Here is a 15,713-nt window from a genome sequence, read left to right as displayed (position 1 = left end):
TGAGCAACTAACACACAGCCACACAGCCATGTGTGGAGAAGTGGGTGATAAGGAGTCTGCCATTGCTGGACGAATGGGTAGCGCACGATGCAGATAGAAGTCTCTGTGATTAGTTGGCTGGGAGTTGAGCACTAAGATTCTCTCTCTCTGTTTCCAGACATTGCCCATGCTCCTGCTGCTGTCGCTTGGGATCACAGAGGTGTGTCCTCCTAATGTGCGTCGTGCCTTTGCTTTAATAGGCCCCTGTGCTCTAAAACAGCAAGCGGCATGGTGTCAGATGCCAGAGCCTGTGAGTGGGGCAGACGGGGGGTGGAGAAGTGGAGGGAGGGGTTCTGGCGTGGATGATGGCTTTCAGGAGAAATGGGGAAAGGAGAAGCTTTTCACCTGCAACATGGACTGTCTGGAAAGCTGCTGTTTGGAAAGTCAAGTAGCAACAGCTGCCTACCAGAGGTCCATGGTGAAGGGACCCTGACGGTGCAGGACCCCCAGTATCCTAAATCTGTTGTGCCCCATCCCCGTCCAGCTGCCAAGTGCCCCTGCAATCTGCCAAATGACCCGATGCCCGCTCTTCTCTGCAGGACAGCCCGGCCAGGTGCTGAGCAAGCTTCTCCAGCGGATTCATCCGCTGCCTAGAGACGTGATCCAGGGCTGAGCCTTCCCAGCTGCCATCTAGCCTGAAATTAGACAGCATTTTAAGGGTGGCAACGGCCCTGTCTCTCTAGCTGCCTGTGTAATTACACCAGGCTCATTCCCAGGCTGGCTGAGTGCCCGAGGGAAGCAAAGGCCAACTTGCTGCGAGTCCGTGGGCTCAATTCCCAGCTCCCACGTATCAGCGAGAATGAAGAGAAACCCCACCACAGTCAAGGGACTTACCCAAGGTAAACCCAGAGCTAGCAAGGGAAGAATCAGGCTTCGTGTGCTCTATTAACGGGCACAGGAGCCTCCCTGGTGCTTCCGAAGGGAAAGGAGATCAAGGAAGCCCAGTGGCCAAAGCATCATAGGACATGCTAAAGGCAAAAAGATGTCGCTTCTGGAAAGTTAGCTAATGTAAGACAAGTAGAGGATGAGCAGAACTGGCAGGCAAAATATATCACAGGGCGCTCTGTGTAGGTACTCAGCAAGCTCCAAAAGCCACTCGGGGTGCGGTGATATACAAAAAGCAATGCACAGGTCCCACCATTGAGAGGCTCCAGTTCAGTTCATGCTGCCCCAAAGGCGGGTGGCAGGGCCTGTCTCAGCTGAGGTCCTGTACTGGATGCACCACCCTTACGAGCCTGGCCACGGCTGAGCAGACACCCCGCCTCCAGCACCCGATCTCTCGACAGCAAACGGGGTATGTTGTTCTTGATGTCATTTCTCAGTTCAGGTTGGCTGCCCATCGCATCGTCTCTCAGCTTGGGCATGCTAACGATCGAAAGCCAAACAGCAACAAGAACCTAACCAGTGCCAAATGCCAAAGCAACCATGGCAGAACTGCCCAAGCCCAGGAGACTCTCACAGCAGCACCCAGAGACTCGAAAAGAGCCTGTGTGAACACATTGGCCTTCCTGTAATGTAACAAATGGCTGTGGGTAAATACAGGAGTCAGTGTAAGCTATCCCATTGTCTCTGTGCAGGATCCACCCGGAGATGAGTGTCTCAAACAGCGCCCAGCTCAGGGGAAGTGATGGCGTGTGTATCTCACACAGGCCTTGACAGGGTTCATGTGGATCTGAGAGGCCAATTATATGGTAAAGGGTGTGGGGGAGGGAGACAGGCTTTGCTGATGTTGAAGACCAGCTGGAATAAGAGCCTGGTGGAGACTATGAAGGAAGGACGTTCAGCGCAGAGGGAGGGCTGCAGGGAAGAAGTTGCACCCAGCTCTCCGGGAAGCGAGAGAAAGAGAGAAGTCCTGGGATCCTAGCGTGCCTAGAGAAGGCTGGCAAGCAGCCTGGGGAGGCACAGAGTAGCCACAAGTTCCAGGGAAAAGCCCTGACTGTCTTGGCTCTGCAAGAAGGGTTCACTTCGAGAGGTTGTCGGCAGGGGCGCTGGAACAGTTTGTATAGTGGGGGGTGCTGAAAGCCTTTCAACAAAACTGTAAACCCTGTATATGATGGAAACCCCTTCAAGCCAGGGCGTGTGGCAGCACCCCTAGTTCCAGCACCCCTGGTTGTCAGTGAGAAGACCTGAGAACGGCCATGATAGGAAGAAACCCACGGAGGCAGCAGCAAGGAGCTGTGCAGAGCTGCTTGTTGGAGGGTCTCTGGGCTGGAACCTGGTGCAGAGGGAGGATGGGATTCCCCCACCAGCCACTGGAGAAGATGCCATGAAGCCCCCCTGATGTAGCGGGATAAGGACATTGGAAAGCCCTCAGGCAAGGGAATGAGGACAACAGGACCCAGAGTTGGGGCCAAAGACCCGCTCCTGAGACCACTGGACTTCTTTTATGTTGGACCTTCTCTTACCCTGTAAGGGGTGGACTAAATTGTGATGTAACTGAAGGGCCGAGGTATGGGAAGAGAGACCACTGCGGCACTGGAGCGACCCAGCCACAAGGAGGCGCTCTAGTGGCCAGTGAACGCCTTCATAGGGGACTTAGTCCTTTAGCTCACGAGGGATCATTGCCCCATTTGTGGCTTCCGGCAATCAGATTTGACAGTGTGCTGCAAATGGTACAACTCCCGTAAGCCATTGTCATCACTGGTGAAGCTGCAGCCATTGCAAACACCAGGTCCCCGATGTGCAATGCAGCTAAGGCGTGAGGGACTGCAAAGCTCTTCTGTTGCTGGTGGGCCACGGAGGGGGTCTCCTTTAGTGCAATATAAATTGGCCTGTGGTTTTGCAGACACAGGTCCTGTGTTCTACTCCCACTGCCAGACGCGCATGGTTACCTGCCACCTGTGACATCTCTGTCGTGTGCAGCACGTGGCTCTTACAGTGCAACATACTCCGTCAGCAAAGTTGGTGGCATCTCTCTGTCGTAGGTGGGAAGGGAATATGAGAGCTGAGAGCCCTTGGCAGACAGCGCTCTGTCCACCCTGCCCCAAGACGTCAGCTCAACTCTCTGCTTCCGCCTAGGACAGAGAGGCACTTTATAAACATTAAATCTGATAAGCATATGAATTTATCCTAACTAAATCGTGGCCTAGCCAGAGGGCAGCTCACCCGTGAGGTCAGGAGGTAGCACTACCCACATTTCGCAGCCAGGGAAATGGGAAGGGCCGGGAGGGAAGTGATTTCCCCAGCACATCACACAGAAAACCTGTGTCAGAGCCAGGAAGAGAAGCCAGGAATCCTGAATCCTACCGTGTACCATTGCCACATGGCCACGCTTCCTCCAGACGGCTGATGGGGGTGGAGGAAGCCTGTGAAAACTGGTGAGCTCTCAAGGAGGACTTGGCTGGGGAACAAGCAACAGGAGTACATGTGAGATCCTGATAGAGAAGTAGCAGGCCCTGACAACTTAGGGTAATGTAATAACCAGACACACTCTACCACTTCACATCCTTTACCGAACAAGTCCCCACAACACCCATTTTACAGATGTGGAAACTGAGGTGCGGAGCTGGGAAGCGACTTGCCATGTCGATCTCTCTGTTCAGACCTTTCCATGTCCACGTTCACCCTTTTCATTTCTCCTCCGCCCATGCCGGGGGAGCAAGCATTGCTGTGGATTACATGTCCGACAACCCTTTCTATGGAAGGTCTTTAGCAAAGTCAATGTCCCTCCTCACGCTTTTGTCGTCCTCCCCATCGATTACAAAAGGTGCTATTGTCAAGGGAGTGCACTGGAGACTGAGGACGTGTCATCCGTATAGTGCTTTTCCCCGCCGTCTGTTCCGACTCCTGCTGCTAAGTGTGCGCGTGTCCTTTATCATTGCTTTGAAATCGAGAGAGACACTTTGGAATTCAATTAGTCAAACAGTTGCCACAGCAACAAAAAACATATACACTTAAATGATTTATCCTCGCAGATACCACTTCAAATAGGAATAAATTTAATACAGCAGCTGGGAATGAAATGCATTGTACAATAAGAAAATTGTATTTTTTCTTCTCCCCGATGATAGGCCTCAAGGTCTTAATGCAATATAGATGAAAAAAAGATATTTGGGCAGAAGGAAGCAGAATACATTGTGCTGTATGTACAATGCTGGCTCGGAGAGTACAACGTATAATGAGCATGTACATCTAATCACAGAGCTCCCGGATTTTGTTTGCATGACAGCAGAGGATCAAAGGCTGCAGTAAGCAAATTAGCTGTTGTTTGGTTTCGCTTTCCTTCTTCAACCCCTGCAGCATGTGACATGCTCCCTGTTTGCTCTTACCCACTCGGGCAATAGATCTACCAGCGTTCCACCAAAGATCTATCGGCTGGCCCTAATTGGCTCCGCGATCCACTTTTGAACACGATCCAGGCCCATTAAGTAAGGCATGGCTGGGATGTTATTCTAAAAGCTACGCTCCAGTGCAGCCTCAGCTCTTACACAATCGGCAGTTCATTCAGGGAAGTCCTATAGTGTGTTATGCAGGAGGTCCAATTAGATCATCACAATGGTACCTTCTAATCTATAAATCTATGAAAGTCACCATTGGTTGGGGAATCCAAATCAGGTATGGTTTGAGCAAACTATCCACTCTACAAGATCTTATTCACCTGCCCTCCATTCCCCTCCCTTGACCAGCCTCAAACAATGAAGACATCCAGAAGTTGGGCAATGGTAGTTTAGTTCTCCCCGGCAGTAAGAATGGTGGCTAGTTTGGGACACGAGTCTGTCATTTCTGCATTTGCAGGTTGTCCGCCTGCGTCATCCAATACAGCAATGGTGAGCTCATCAGCTCTCACAGCTTTTCACATGGACCGAGGCCATGCTTAGATTGTGGGCTTTAAGCAGAACCCAGCATGCTGTGGGAAGTTGTGATTCAGCAGGTGCTTCCCTGAGTCAGAGCTGACCCCCTGCTCCTGAAGGTTGTTCAGGGGTACTGTGCGGCCAGAGGGGCTCTAGTTCAGATGAGACGTGAAACTGAGGAGTCGATCTGAACCTGTGAGAGCTGAGTAACTGACACTGAAGCCAATGGGAGTTGAGGATGCTCAACCCCTTATAGCAGTGTTTCCCAAACTGGGGTCGCCGCTCGTGTAGGGAAAGCCCCTGGCAGGCTGGGCCAGGTTGTTTACCTGCCACGTCTGCAGGTTTGGCCGATCGCAGCTCCCACTGGCCGCGGTTCGCTGCTCCAGGCCAATGGGGGCTGCTGGAAGCGGCGGCCAGTAAGTCCCTCGGCCCGCGTCACTTGGCCTGGAGCAGCGAACCGCGGCCAGTGGGAGCCGCGATCGGCCGGATCTGCAGACGCGGCAGGTAAACAAACCGGCCCGGCCTGCCAGGGGCTTTCCCTACACAAGTGGCGTCCCAAATTTGGGAAACACTGCCTTATAGGGTTGATGCTTCATCACTGAAGATCCCCTGACTGTTTCTGCAAGAGATAGGGTTTTAGCTCTAAACATTGCTCAGGGCAACTAAATTCCACCAACATGAATTATCCTTTGGGGTTTCGGCCAGATACAATATTCTTCTTTATTTCCTGCCCTGAACTAGTCCATAGCAGTGAGCCTTGTCTTAACTCAGAGGTGAGGAATGAAGTGATTCCCATGTTTTTCAAGCATCTTGGGACCCTTCCTGTTCAACCCCTGTGTTAATGACTTTCTGATGATTATGTATGATTTCCCCTGTGTCTAGTGAGATCGGAGCTTGGATGAGAAGTACAAGGCCGAAGTTCTGCGTAAGACAGGGGTGATTCAAATCTGCAAGTCTTTAGCTTGAGATTGGAGGTCTTTCTAAAAGATCATACCCCAAGCTCAACCAGAAGTTATGGGCTTGATGCAAAAATTACTTGGTGAGGTTTTATGGTCTGTGCAATGCAGGAGGTCAGAAGGGCTGATGGTAATAGATGACTCAGTGATGCTGCTGGGCTGGGGGAACAACTGGAAGAGATGGCAGAGGTGATACTTTGATTGAAGGGGGGTACATCTGCCTTTTTGGCTAAGGTTTGCATAGACTAAGGGGCTGATCCAATGGTCATTGAAGGCAATGAAAAGACTCCCATTGGTATCAATGAGTACAGGATCAGCCCTAGGGTTGCATCCTTAGATGCTTAGGGTTCTCCAGACAGAGGCAAGACCAATGAGGGTTTCTTCCAGCTTGGTGTGGAAGGAGACTTTGACTTCTTTCCAACCTGGACTTTGCCACATTTATCCCTATGAACCAGAGAAACCTCCTCTCTTCATCATCTGCTGACATGCTCAAACTGATGGTCTCTAGAACATTGAGGTGGGGGAAGGCCATTTTCAGGGGAGGGATTGTGTTTGGACTGGAAATAAGGGCCATCGGGAAAGTTCAGATCCAGAGGAAATGCTCAGATTCTGGGGTATTACCCAGTTCCACCCTGATTTCAAACAACAGTGCACTCCTCTTGAAATACACAGAGCACTCCACGGAGTGCAGCTCCTCTCAGGATCAGGCCCTGTAGCCAGACCTACCTTCTGCATTGCTAATGTTTTTGTTGCTTCCTGGTTACTAAAGCGTCATGTGAGTGCAACACTCCTGAAAATGTCTCTCCAAAGAAAGAAGTTCAGTCAAGGTGCACTGCCCACTTGGGGAAAACTAACTCCTCTGTGGAGTAGAACTCACGTGAACAAGTTTTGGGGAGAACAATCTCTTCTAAAGGACCCGGAGCAAGGATTATGTGACTTGCTTTTCAAACAGGCAGCAAAGAGCCACCTTTGCATCTCTTAGCTGGGACTGACAGCATGGCCCCCTGCATAGAGAGGATAACGTGGTACTAACCCTTAGATTGAGAGTGGCTGTGTGTCCATGAATTCACAACCAGGCTGTGGATCAACTGTTGTGATACCGTTGCCTGATCCGAGTCACTGAATCGTCTCTCTGCCACCACTACATGCTTTAGCATGCCTCCAGCACTCGCTTGGAGTGAGCTGCATGTGTTAGCTTTAAGGGCTGCACATATTGTCCTGATGGATGGGGAAGTTCTGTTTACCCAGCTGCATGATATGATAATCTTCTTGGGCACCCACTCACTGAGCTACTCAAAGAGACATTATGAATCAGGCTACAGGCTAATGTGCAGGGCTGAATTATTTCATGAAGTAGCCAAGGATGTTTAGAGGTTGAAATCTCAGCCACATTCAACGTGCTCATGCTTTTGCCTTTACACATTTTATCTCCAATAGCGCAGTTCCCAGTGGACTCTGTGCTGAATCAATGCTCCGGTACACACTCCCATATAGATCCAAATGGCCTCATGTCATAGGAACAGAGTGTTTTTTGCAGCAAGCTCTCTATCGTTTCCTCACTGTCCTGCTCTGAAAAGCTCTCCCAGTCTAATATCCTGTTGGCAGCACACCATGGCTGTGTTCTTTGCGGATCAAACAATTTCATGTGGGGATTTTTTTTGCTGGGCTTTTCCAGCTCAGATTGCAGCTTTTCCAAATGCACCAAACCATGCCGGACATTTAGCCAGTCAGATCAATGGGACTGGATCAACATTGTAGCCTCCTGTTTCTGAGGAACTAGCTCATCTCATATAATTCCACTGCGCTGGGCAGGTGCTTGGGGCAGCCACTCCGGAGAGGGGCGGCAGGTCCAGCCGTTTGGCGGCAATTCGGTGGACGGTCCCTCACTCCCGCTGGCAGCAAAGGACCTCCCGCCGAATTGCCGCCGCAGATCGCGATCGCAGCTTTTTTTTTTTTTTGCGCCACTTGGGACGGCAAAAACCCTGGAGCCGGCCCTGGTGCTGGGATGTTCCATAGTCACTTTAAGGTTACATCTGACAGGGGTGGGGATAGCTCAGTGGTTTGCGCATTGGCCTCCTAAAGCCAGGGTTATGAGTTCAATCCTTGAGGAGGCCACTTAGGGATCTGGGGCAAAATCAGTACTTGGTCCTGCTAGTGAAGGCAGGGGGCTGGACTCAATGACTCCAGTTCTATGAGCTAGGTATATCTCCATTTATTATTATAGTTTATTTTATTAAAATAAAGTTTATTTCAGTAGTTATTTCAGATTGTAGTGCTTTAAAACACACAGTTAAGTGCCTGAGGATCTCCCAAGTCACCTGGGATATAGCCCCTACGCTACAGTTCATATATCTATTATCTGGGATCAGATGCGACAGTGATATATCCAGAAATAAACAGACAGGGACCCCGGAAGCGTCCCCACCAACATTCATATTACTCTTGCTAGGGAGCTAATCTTACTAGGAATGAGAATCGCAGTAGAATCCCCAGTGGCTGTAAACTGACACATCTCCAGTGAGATGCACACCACCAAACAAGGACTGGACTTTTCACATTTCTGCCCCCATCTGATTATAGATGCTGCCAGCAATGGGAGATGCCAGTTCAGGGAGATAGTTTGCATTGCTTTGTGCACAGATCAAAATCAAAACACGGGAACCACTGCAACGTTGGGAAGGAATCGAAGTGGACTCGGCAAACCAACCAGACAAATCCAATAATGAAATCATGTTTATGTAGGAAGGAAGTAAGCTCAATTGCCAGGAGAGTACTAGACTTTACAAGTGTAAATACATACCAAAGACGTCAGTTTGACAAGATGCCAAGTTTGTCTTGCAAAGTAGGCCATTCTAGCGCTGAAAGTGCCCCTGTAGAAGGAAAACCAGGAAAATGGCTTGAAGGTGAGATAGATAGCTCACTCCGGATGTTATGGAAACCAGCACAGATTGCTGGAATCGAATGCTGTATGTTTCTCTGCAGGTGAGAAAATACGCAGGGTACCTGACAATCCTGCCACATGTAACTTCCTGCAGGAGCTCTGCCGCAGGGAGTTGACACGCACTTACTGAACTAGCGCTTTCAGCTCTAGAGTCTTGGCAATGTGGAACCCCCAGGTCATGCTTAGTGAAAGGATGTATCAGGGCTGGAGATGAAGGGTTGAGATCCACGGCTGAGGCCTAACCAGATATTTCAGACCACTGAGTCCTCCAAACCCAATTCAGCAGAACTGGCCTTTGTCAATAGACGGCATGAAAAGGATCAGGGAGCAGGTGGCTCAGGTGTGCATGTATTTGCAGGGCTGGTTTGGTCAGTACTTAGATGGGAGTGTTCTAAAGAAAACCCAGGGTGCTGCAGGAATTTGTTACCTTGACAATGTATCTGAGTCAGGGCCTAACGGCTCTTGCTTTTTGGGTCTTGGCTCCAGGTGGTGCCTTTGTAACCCACACACCTCCTGGGTGTGGTGTTCTGTCCCCTCTAGTGGCACCAAGACCACTTAGAAATTAATTAGTCTACTCTACAGCCTTAGCTAACAGTTATGTGGCTTTTAGCTTATGCACTAAGCTTCAGATGTCTCGGGTTTGGGGTCTGTTGGTGTTACAAGTGGGGGCTCATCTGGGATTTCAACCAGGAAGTCTCTGAAGTGCGGGACGCACTTCCTCACCTAGAGGAAGTATGTAACCCACACACCTCCTAGGTGTGGTGCTCTGTCCCATCTAGTGGCACCAAGACTACTTAGAGATTAATGAGTCCGCTACACCCTTAGCTACGAGCCAGTTGGTCTTGTCTCAGAAGTACCGGGTTTGATCCCACCCGCCAATGACTGGGGCCTGTGGATGTTATACCTTGTCTAATTTTTCCTTCCTCCCTGCCAAGCTGGGTGTCCATAAGGAGCGATGGTGCCTGGGGACAGCCGTTTGGTTTGCCCTGTCACACGTACCCAGTGAGTTCCCACTCTTCTGCTTGTGCCTAAGGGAGCAGAACAGTTCCACACCAAAGTATTCAAATCAAATGTAGTGTCAGACAGTCTAAATCCAGAAGGGACTCGCAGACCAGCTAGTCTGACCTCCAGTAGATCAAGCCAGCAGCACCACCCAGCACCTGCACACTAAACCCAACAACCAAAATTAGACCTAAATATTACAGCACAGGTCTTTATGCCCCATCTATTGGTTCCCCTGACATTAAGGCTTTATCAGACTTCCTTGCTGACTTGGCGTGTGTTAGTATTACATTTGCATTACTAATCCCAGCTGGACTCTTGGCAGCATCTCCTGGGGATGAGCAATCTTTGCCCTATGCCTTTGACTGAGGGCCCAGGCTTTTCAAACGAGATCAGGACACAGCAGCTCCCACTGAGTCACCTAAATGAAGTGGCCAGACCTGGGAGTTGTTATTATTTAGTATGTGTATTACTGTGACGCCCCATTACGGACCACGACCCTGTTGTGCTAGGTGCTGTATAAACACAGAGCAAAAAAGAGGGGCCCTCTCCCAAAGCACTTACAGTTCAAGTACAACACAAGAGACCCAAATGGATACAGACGGGGGAGTACAAAGAAACAATGAGCCAAGGCTGGTCAGCATGACAGGTAGGGGTCTCAGCACACCAGTGGCCTAACCACTGATTTTTGCCGACCTCATGCCAAAGGAGAGTTTTTAGGAGAGTTTTGGAGGATAGTGAGGAGCTTTACAGAGAGCTCTCCCAAGTACAAGGGGCAGCATGGGAGAAAGCATGAAGAGACTGGCATCGTGCCTGATCAGAGACAGGAGGAGACATCTCGATAGTGACAGGTAGGGCAGGGATAGGCCATGAAGGGCTTCAGAAGTTATGTGCTGGACATGTATCCAGTCCCTATTGCCCCGGGTCAGATACCTTTAATCCCCTTCTGTCCCTCACCCGACGTCAACAGTTTGTGGCTTTCAGAACAGACCTCAGTAAAGTTTCCCAGAACAGCCTGTGGCGAATAATACATCAGGCAAAACAAAGATTGTTAAAGAAGATGAGATGGAGTCAAATCAAAGATAAATGCAGAAGGTCCCTGGGTCTATGAGTGCAGCCAGCCTTAATTCAGGGCTTAGTTAGAGGTGAAATAAATCCAAGACCATCAATGCTCACACCACCAGAAAGCCGGCCTTTGCAGGCCATTAGGGTAGATACTTCCTGGCATGCTACCATGCCCAGCCATGAAGGCCAGGTGCCCAGCTCAGTTCCTGGCCCTGCACTATTTAATGTTTGTATCAATGACCTAAAAGAACACATAAAACCATCCTTTATAACATTTGCAGATGACCCAAAAACTGGGGAAGTGGTAACTAACAAAGAGGACTGGCCAGTGGCACTCTAGCTCACTTGGTAAGTTGGGTGCAAACACTGAGTGGGGGGAATGTAGTTTTCTGGGTGAGGGCTCAAACTGGTGTTAGTTAACTCTTTAATGAAACCCCTCAAAAATTGAACCTGGTCCTTTTTCTGCCAATACCATCTGGGATAAGGGTGATATGTTATTGGTCACTTCGGAGGGTTACACGGGAGCCTGCATATCCATGTTATCAGCCACGGAGTCACAGGTTGCATTCAGCTGGGCTTGCTTGTATTGCTAGCTCATGCAGTAGTTTGGATCTGGGTCCATCTCTGGTACAATACCTGCATTTAATGAAAACTCCCACTTTAGAACTGCAAACCCTAAGGCCCAAATCTGCACCACTTTGGCAACACAGAGCAGCCAGCACTCTGGTTGAAAATGTGTCCTCATGGCTTAAAACAACCCCGGGCAAAAACTCTCCAAGAGCAGAGGGGCAGTTCACACCTCATCAAGGCATGTATGGAACAAACCCAGCCCGGCTTAACAGGAACAAAGGACGCTGGCCAAGGCAGCAACAAAGGATCTGTTGGACTCTCGAGTGACTCACCCCCCTTCCCTTGGTCAGTTTGGGGCTGCGATGAGGTAATGCTCACCTGACTCTGAAGGGGGGGGGGGGCAAAGCCAAGAGGGAAGAAAGAACATGATAAAAGGGAGAGACATTTGCCATGCTCTTCCTCTCCCCTCCACCTCCATCTACAGACACCAGCACCGAGCAACTGAAGCGCTGATCAAAGAGGAGCGCCTGGCTGAAGGGCAACCAACCAGCCTCTGGTGAGAAGCATCTAAGTTTGTAAGGGCACTGAAAGTGTTAAGATCAGCTTAGAATGTGTTTTGCTTTTATTTCATTTGACCAAATCTGACTTGTTATGCTTTGACTTATAATCACTTAACGTCTATCTTTGTAGTAAATAAATTTAGTTGTCTATTCTACCTGAAGCAGTCAGAGACTCCCCTTGGGATAGCAAGCTTGGTGCATATCTTTGTTAAATTGATGAACTCATATAAGCTTGCAGCATCCAGCGGACATAACTGGACACTGCAAGATGGAGGTTCCTAGGGTTGTGTCTGGGGTCGGCGATATTGGCTAGTGTCATTCGGTTGCACAATCCAAGCAGCGGCGGCTCCAGGCACCAGCGCTCCAAATGCGTGCCTGGGGCGGCAAGCTGCAGGGGGCGCCCTGCCGGTCCCTGCGAGGGCGGAAGTCAGAAAGCCTTCGGCGGCGTGCCTGCGGGAGGTCCGCCAGTCCCACAGATTTGGCAGCAATTCAGCGGTGGGTATGCCAAAGCCACGGGACCGGCGGACCTTCGGGAGACATGCTGCCGAATCTGCAGGACCAGGGACCTCCTGCAGGCATGCCGCCGAAGGCAGCCTGCCTGCCGTGCTTGGGGCAGCAAAAAAGCTAGAGCCACTCCTGAATCCAAGGAGCAGCTTACATGCCAGAGGCTGTGCGTGAACAGCCCAGGAGTGGGGGTTCTCACAGCAGAGCAGGGTAAGGCTGGCTCCCAGAGTCAAGGATTGGCGTGACTGAGCAGATCACTGGTCCAGACAACACCAGGGGAACGTCAGACCGTCTCAGCTCTCTGGGACTGCTGGCCTCATGTGTCAGAAGGAAGGCAACTGCCAGTTCATTCACAGGTTTTGCAATCATACTCTAGTTCTCATTAACTCCCAATATGATTTCTTGCTGTATGAAATCTGCTTCATCATGCTGGGATTGGGGAAAGCTCAATGCTTGTCAAAAGCACAGGGCCCAAGCCAGCAAGGGAGAGAACGTTATTTCTAAGGAGACCGTTACACACAGAGCAGAGCGAGGCAAAATTATTGGAGACGATATGAAATGCATTGACAACCTGCCTGCGAAACACTGCAACTCTCTCAGCAACATGCAACAGTTTCTCAGGGGATGGGAGCAGTCAGATCAATGAAATATGCAGTCAGGTCAGCACATTTGTCATCTCATTCACTCAGATGCATAAATCCATTTACCAGCAAAGCATACGCTATGCCTCCATTGACAGGAGGGGAGAAGTTACTGAGCTAGTGAAGTATGTGCCTCGGGTGACTTTTTGTCTTAAATGGAAGACATTTCCATTACAGGAAACAATGCTTACCAGTGATTCTCAATTATATGGGAACAAGGAAGAACAATGCCTGATTTTAATTAGCTGCCACAGGTCGATTCCACAGCACTGAGAAGCCAGTGCCTCCCACCCCAAAAAGGCAAGCCTAATTTGTAGGAGCAGGGAGACCCCAGATGAACAATCCCATGTGCCTGTGGAGTGCATGAGTGCTGTCTGTGCATACTTGTCTGACTCGTATCCAGTTTGGCAGGTTTCTTGGGTGTCAGGAGAACTGAGGTGTACAGACCATATAAATTGACTTCAGAAATTCAAACACATCTAGTGAGTCTGGTTTCCTGTTTTGAAGGAAAAATCAGGGACACCCCACCAAATTCTGACCTAGGGTATGGATGCACTGCAGCCACGGAAGAGAAGGAGAATTGCATGAATGTATCTGAGGCTCAGGGCAGGTTGTTCTGATTGATCTTTAATCCCAGAATCATCTGGTGGAAGGGATCTGCAAGAGGACATATAGTTCATAATGATTCATATATTCATGTGTTTAGGAGCCATTAATCCACTGGGTGTCCTCTGGGGAACTGTTAGTCTTTTAATTCATTTATTTAATTTTAGGTGAATTTAGAACTCACGAAAGCAATGCAGGAAAGTGATTGATTCTGCACACAGTGGACAGGTGTTACGCAAATTCTCCTGCCTCAGCTCTGCCAATGCAGTTTAATCACATCCTGCAGAATCCTCCAAATCACTATCCCGGACCTGGGCTCCCCGTACAGCTCTGCCAATGCCCCTCAGTCCGGATCTGCAGCCCTCCGCTGCTATCCCCATCTTGGGTCAAACACATAGCTCTGCTGATGCATCTCATATCTGAAGTACAGAACCCCTTGCTCCTCCAGGGCTGGGCTCTGCCTCAGCAGAGACTGGGAACCACTGCTCTAACTGTCAAACTTGGGATGCCGCTTGTGTAGGGAAAGCTCCTGGCGGGCTGGGCTGGTTTGTTTACCTGCCGCGTCCGCAGGTCCGGACAACCGCGGCTCCCACTGGCCGTGGTTTGCTGCTCCAGGCCAATGGGACCTGCTGGAAGTGGCAGCCAGTTTGTCCCTCAGCCCATGCCGCTTCCAGCAGCTCCCATTGGCCTGGAGCAGTGAACCGAGGCCAGTGGGAGCCGTGATTGGCCAGACCTGTGGACGCGGCAGGTAAACAAACCGGCCCGGCCCGCCAGGGGCTTTCCCTGCACAAGCGGCATCCCAAGTTTGGGAAACACTGAGTTAGAGGATGAATAATTTGTGACAAATTTTGCCTATTTTTCGCTACACAATTTGTCCCCAACTAGCTAGTGATTTTTTCAAATGAATTCATTATTCAGCTTAATCATGACCCCCTTTGTTCTTGTTCGATAGCTTGTTTGCAGGTAGTTTGTTGTAAGTCCTCGATTTTCAGAATTTGAGCTTTTATTACTGGACTTTTTAGATCAGGTGGGATGTCAGCATCCCTGATTATATGAGTGAAACTCTTTAGAATCAGGTTTCTGGTGCAACGACCTTTGCTTGTGAATTTGAAATTTGCATTTTTTGAACTATATGCAACATCCACTTAATTATTTCAGTGACATCCCTGACTGAAGGCCAACAACGTAAAATCATGAAGAATTGTGCCAAATGGACTAGTAGTAGATTTTTGTGAAGCAGACAGCTTTCACTCTAGACTGACATGGGATTCAACAACCTCATTTCACCTGTGAAGCAAATTTGGTCTGGACCTGACACTCCAGAAGTAAAACTGCATGAGCCCACTGCATCAGTCAGGCCCCTGGCTTGTCTCCTTGCAGCTGATGTGTCCATGTCTTCCCTTACATAACACAGATATCACTTCTGCAAAGACTTTTAGGTTAGAAACATTAATGGATGAATTTGAGGTAAACGCAGGCCCCACACATCCATCTAATATTGCTGAACTGCTGCCGGTTACTTCTTCTGAAACCTGTAATTGACTAGTCCTGTCAAAGCATATAATATCTCAGGCTTTGACTAACAACATCGCGCACTCTGAATCAGCTTTCTATCCACCGGATAGAGCAGCACATTTGTAAAATTGCTGTCGCACGTGTCTCTCTCCTATGCTAACACACGCGCGCACGCAGAAATCTGAAAACACAGATTAATACTTAAACATCAGCCTACAATCTTGTTCTAACTAGTTTGGGTCAGAAAACCCTGCCATGGAAAATGCAGTGGTGCAAAGGCACAGAAATCTCTTTTTGAACGGGACGGTATTTCTCTTGTCCACTCCCTTTGAGATAGCCCTAGGCTTAGCTGCTGTTCATTGGGGTCCTCAGCTGTTTTTCCATGATCGATCCCCAGAGAACAAAGCTTAGGAAGTTAAATGAATTTGGGAATCTCGTCTTCACTTTTAATTAATCTGAAACCAAGGCAGGCTAAGGATGGAATGACGGGAGGATTGGCAGAGCCTCCCCACACTGTGGACAGA

This window comes from Malaclemys terrapin, chromosome 10 (assembly GCF_027887155.1).
Source record: "Malaclemys terrapin pileata isolate rMalTer1 chromosome 10, rMalTer1.hap1, whole genome shotgun sequence".
NCBI lineage: Eukaryota > Metazoa > Chordata > Testudines > Emydidae > Malaclemys > Malaclemys terrapin.
This window is presented reverse-complemented; position numbering follows the sequence as displayed.